A 5695-nucleotide genomic window follows, 5' to 3' on the forward strand; every position below is an offset into this window, starting at 1 on the left:
TCTCTCTTCAGTCTTCACTGATGGAGTTGGAGTTTGTAGCGGCTCCGCACTAGTATCACTTCAGACTGACGTGCGCCTGAACCAATGGAGCTTCGCCTGCTGATGGAGCGCAACAGCGGCCCAGAAATGGGAGGAAGCGCAGGGTGATGTCATTGAGAGCCAATCAGCAGAGAGTTCGGTGAAAGCGGTTTAAAGAGACGGGACGCGACTCGAGTGTGAATGCACTGAAATAGCAGTAATGAATAAAGAATTAAAATGAAAAAGAATTAGAATTAAAATAATAAAGTAAAATAATTATACTGTTTAAAAATACAATTATACAATAAAGTAAAAATTATATTTTTTGTAAATGTATCAATGTTGGAGGGTCCTTCATTATGTCAACACCTTAACAGCAAAAATGTTAATATTTATAAAAAATAAAATGCTAACAGGAAAAGAATATATCATATAAATTCAGAAGATGGTGAAACTGGTTTAAAGAGACGGGACACAAGTGTGAATACACTGAAATAGTAATAAATAAAGAATTAAAATAAAAATGAAATAGAATTAAAATAATAAAATAAAATAATGATACTGTGTTTAAAATTAAAATGATACAATGAAGTAAAAATTATTTAAAAAATAAATTTAAATTAAAAAAAATGTTCAATGTTGGAGGGTTCTTCATTATGTCCACACCTTTAAAGCAAAGATTTAAATATTTATTAAAAATAAAATGCTAACAGGAAAAGTATATATCGTATAAATTAGCCAATCAGAAGATGGTGAAACTGGTTTAAAGAGACGGGACACAAGTGTGAATGCACTGAAATAGTAATAAATAAAGAATTAAAATAAAAATGAAATAGAATTAAAATAATAAAATGAAATAATGATACTGTGTTTAAAAATACAATTATAAAATAAAGTAAAAATTATTAAAAAAAAATTTAAATAAAAAAAACATTTTCAATGTTGGAGGGTCCTTCATTATGTCAACACCTTAAAAGCAAAAATGTAAATATTTATAAAAAAATAAAATACAGTAACGCTTTATTTAAGGTGTCCTTGTAACACATACTTCAAATTATAACAACAACAAATTACACATAATTACATGCAAGTAACTGTAAGACAAACCCTAATCCCAGCCATGTGGTAAGTACATGTAGTTAATTAATATTACTCAGCACTTAAATGTATTACACTGTAACTAGGACACATTAAAATAAAGTTTTTTATTATTATATTAATTTCTTTTTCATCATTTTTATTTTATTTTCAAACACTCTTTCATTATTCCATTGCATTCACACTTGTGTCCGGTCTCTTTAAACCCATTTTATACAATTTATTTATACTAATTTATACAATACTGTATATTCCTTTTCCGTTAGTATTTTAGGTTACACTTTATTTTAAGGTGTCTTTGTTACAGTGTAACTATACAGTTAAGTACTGAGTAATAGTAATTAACTACATGTACTTACTATATGGTTATGGTTAGGATTAGGGTTACTTGCATGTAATTATGCACAATTAATTGTTATTATAATAGAAAGTACATGTAACATGTGTAACAAGGACACCTTTAAATAAAGTGTTACCAAAGTAAATCATAAATGTTGTATGGGGTCCTCCCTTATGTCAACACCAAAAATTAAAATAGCTATTACAAATAAAGTACAAACATAAAGAGGAGAAACTTTGTGTAATGTGAAACTTGATACCATGTTTAAAAATAAAATCAAATATAAAAAATGATAAATAAATAAATAATGAAAAAAGACAACGTTTTTGGATCATTATTTATGTCAACACCTTAAAAATTAAATGTAAATATAAAAGAATATTATAATATAAAAGATAAATTAAAAATAAATAAATAAAATAAACATGTTCAAAATGTTAAAATATAAAATATGCTAAAATGTCAATATATATCAAAATATAAATGTTGTCTTTCTTATGTTAACAACCTAAAGGCAAAAATAGGCTAAAATAGTCATTCAAAAACACAGAAGGAGAATATTAGTATAATAACTGTATAAATTGTAATAATTTTTAAGTATGAAAATGTCAACATACAGATTCTGACAAACATTATCTAACACTAAACAGATAACTTAATGCATTAAAATATTATGAAACTATGAGTCATGTATCAACAACTCATATTTGAATGCACATCACCTACTCATCTGAACATTCAATAACATGAAATGACTTATTAATGAAGGTTATTATGTAGTGTATGCAAAATAGCACTGATTTGTCAGGGACTGACTGGTGTTGAGTGGAGTCCCATATAAAGCCCATGACTGCTGTTCGTCTATAAGAGGCTTGTTCTCACATAAGAGCAAGGCCACAGTCACAAATGTTATATCATGTGTAAATGACTCATCTGTGACTAATGTGAGCTTTATTCATGATCTCACGAGTACGTTCACCAAACAGCTTCTTATAACACATGGGAGTGAGTGAGGTGAGGTTTGACACTTAATGATTTCTTATGTGTTTGCAATAGAAAGCATGGCATATAGATTTAGTTGTTAAAATGAGGTACAGTGTGAGTTGAGGTGACTGACTTTACGTTTGCCTCTCCTAAAAACGCTGATCTTGTTTTATTGCCCCGGTAGAAGCATAACATTCTATTTAGATGTGTGCATGTGAGTGTCTGTCAGTGGAAAAACTGACGTCATGCGGTATTTAGAGGCCTGAAGAACAGGAAGCGAACAACCACTTCCTCTTTTGCAGAGGCGTTTTGCTCGGGCCCTTTTTTCACAGTAGAATTAGTTTCATTATTCTCAATGGCAATTCTCATTAGACTCTCATTGCTGTAATACAGTCGTTTGCATTTGAATCAGCATCGTTTAAAGGCAGTACAGTATGGGAACTCATTACAGCAATGCCAAACAACATTTACATGGAAAAAACTAATAAAATGTAAATAATTTTTAAATATGCAAATATGCTGGTCACAAGTCTGGAATGATTATGATTTTTTTTATATTTCTGAAAGAAATCTCATACTCACCGACGCTAAAAACAGTATGAATTATTCACAAAATCAAATATATCACTATTTATTTTATGCTGCTTTACATTTATTACTACATTATTTTGTGATAATTAAGATTTTGTTTGTTTTTGAAAGATATCTATTATGCAAGTATTGATTATTAAAACGTGCATAATAGATATCTTTATAATTATTGTAATTATGTATTCGATATATTTATAAAAAAGTATATATTTTATGCTGATTTACATTATTATTACTCCGTAATTAAGAAATTGTAATGTTTTTCAAAGACATCTTTTATGCTCACATTATCAGTAAAACAATATTTTAATACATTTTATGCTGGTTTACACTTATTGCATTATTAATAATTAAGATTTGTAAAAATGTTTAAAAAAAAACGCTCGGACCACAAAAGCTGCATTTATTTACAGTGAAACAGTATTGTGAACTACTATAAAATTAAATATTATCAAAATTAAAAATGTATTAAACTTTAAAAATGTTAACAATATTATTATTAATAAAACTGTATTACCAACACTTCATTTTACTTACATGCATGCATAAACAGGAGATTTTAGGAGGTAAATACATAGGAATACAATCATGACAACAAAAACATTTTCTTTTTCCAAATTTAATGACATATTTTTATTTATTTATTTTATTTATGTGGCATGTTTTGTTTTTTCTCCCCCCCAGCCATAAAAACTTTTGGACTTCTGATGATGGACCTGTACGCCTGATTAAAACTGGATCTGAATGAAGTTGAATCTTCTCTGAGACATTGATTCAGAGTCCATGAACATCTTGCTCAGCATCAGTGTTGTTCAGATGGTCAAACCTGCTACACGTGACAGAGATGCTGTCAACAATCTCCCCACAAACCATCTGTCTGCTGTCTACATCTATTCATACAGTTCACTGTGACGAGAGAAACGGTCAGAAAAGTGATGATTTTAGGCTTTTCATCTATTTTGAACGGCAGAAATCATGACATATTTCACAACAAAGAACAATTCAAAACAAAAACTATAAGTACAGCGCATAATTTATATTACCTAGTTGAAATACTAGGATAAAAGAAGTTAAATCACAGTTTTAATTCTGAAAAAAAAAAAAATTTTTATTATTTTTTTTAATTATCTAAATTATTTAAATAAAATCATTTTTCATTGTTTTCTTATTTTCACCATATGTGACCCTGGAGCACAAAATCAGTCTTAAGTGTCAATTTTTCAAAAAAAAAAAAGCTGAATGAATAATCTTTCCATTGATGTTTGGTTTGTTAGGATAGGACAATATTTGGCTGAGATACAACTATTTGAAAATCTGGAATCTGAGGGTGCAAAACAATCTAAATATCGAGAAAATCATCTTTAAAGTTGTTCAAATGAAGTTCTTAGCAATGCATATTACTAATCAAAAATTAAGTTCTGATATATTTACGGTAGGAAATTTACTAAATATCTTCATGGAACATGATCTTTACTTAATATCCTAATGATTTTTGGCATAAAAGATAAATCTATAATTTTGACCCATACAATGTATTGTTGGCTATTGCTACAAATATACCCCAGCGACTTAACACTGCTTTTGTGCTCCAGGGCCACATATTTAGTGTACTCTTAACCAGTTTTTTTCTTGCTAAAATAAAAACCGTGTTTAACTTGTACACTCTAAAGATGTTTAAACAACACTCTAAAAAATGCTGGGTTGTTTCAACCCAACTTTGGGTCAAATATGGACTAACCCAACCATTGGGTTAAAAATGTAATTGAAAAATGTAACCCAATGGCTGGGTTCGTCCATATTTGACCCAAAGTTGGGTTGAAACAACCCAGCATTTTTTAGAATGAAGTTACAAAATACTTCTGAATGAGAAAATGTAATTATATATATATATAAATGACATTTAGATTTACTGTTTTTCATTTCTTTATTTAATAAAAAACATGAACTCGACAGGAGAAAATCCACTAGTATCATCTCAAAAGCTGCTGAAAATGATTAGATTTGGACAAATATGAAATGTTCATCTAACTGCAGGCAGGCTGTGGTTCCTGGAAAGCAGCAGGTTTGAGAAACGCAGCGTTTGCGCTCCCTGCTGGACACAATCAAGACCGACGGTCAGTCCTTCATTCACAGCCACTGAAGAAAATCTCAGGTGTACACACACAAGTCAAACATTCTCAGCGAAAAATCTAGAAAATCTAACATTTACACACTTCTTATCAAATGTACTCGGACTTCTTAGTCATCGAGAGTCTTCTTTTTCATTCCTTCTCCCTGAGTGATATATAAAAAGAATGCAATTAACATCAAGCATGCGTAACGTGAAAATCACATATTTAACAAATCATACAAACAAACAAAACAGGGTTTACTTCATTTCAGGAATCATCTGCAACACATTACAGACGCCTCGTAGTTTTCTTTCTACTAAGGGAAGTGAAAGTTTCTGCAGATCAGAAATAATAATCATGCACTTATTGTTTACACCCGTCTCTCTCGAGCATCAGAAGCTGGGCGTCCTCGAGCGAGTTTTCCTCCTGATGCAGCTTCAGTAGTGTAAGGAAAGCCAGAGCCATCTCCTGACGCCCCACTCCTTCTTCACAGCGTCCATGCACTTTCTGAATCAACATCACGAGAAACAACAGCACTGAGAGCACTGCTTGT

At 30.4% G+C, this 5695-nt stretch overlaps 1 long non-coding RNA gene across 1 annotated transcript; it reads right to left on the reverse strand.

The window, feature by feature from the left end:
• Positions 1-5017: 5017 nt before the first annotated feature.
• LOC107704028 (uncharacterized) lies at positions 5018-5695 on the reverse strand. Its single transcript, XR_001635902.1, has 3 exons — positions 5404-5695; positions 5245-5305; positions 5018-5123 (listed from the first exon to the last, which is right to left on the reverse strand). It is a non-coding gene; the product is annotated as an uncharacterized LOC107704028 (long non-coding RNA).

Source organism: Sinocyclocheilus anshuiensis, unplaced genomic scaffold (genome assembly GCF_001515605.1).
Source record: "Sinocyclocheilus anshuiensis isolate Anshui unplaced genomic scaffold, SAMN03320099.WGS_v1.1 scaffold534, whole genome shotgun sequence".
Lineage (NCBI taxonomy): Eukaryota > Metazoa > Chordata > Actinopteri > Cypriniformes > Cyprinidae > Sinocyclocheilus > Sinocyclocheilus anshuiensis.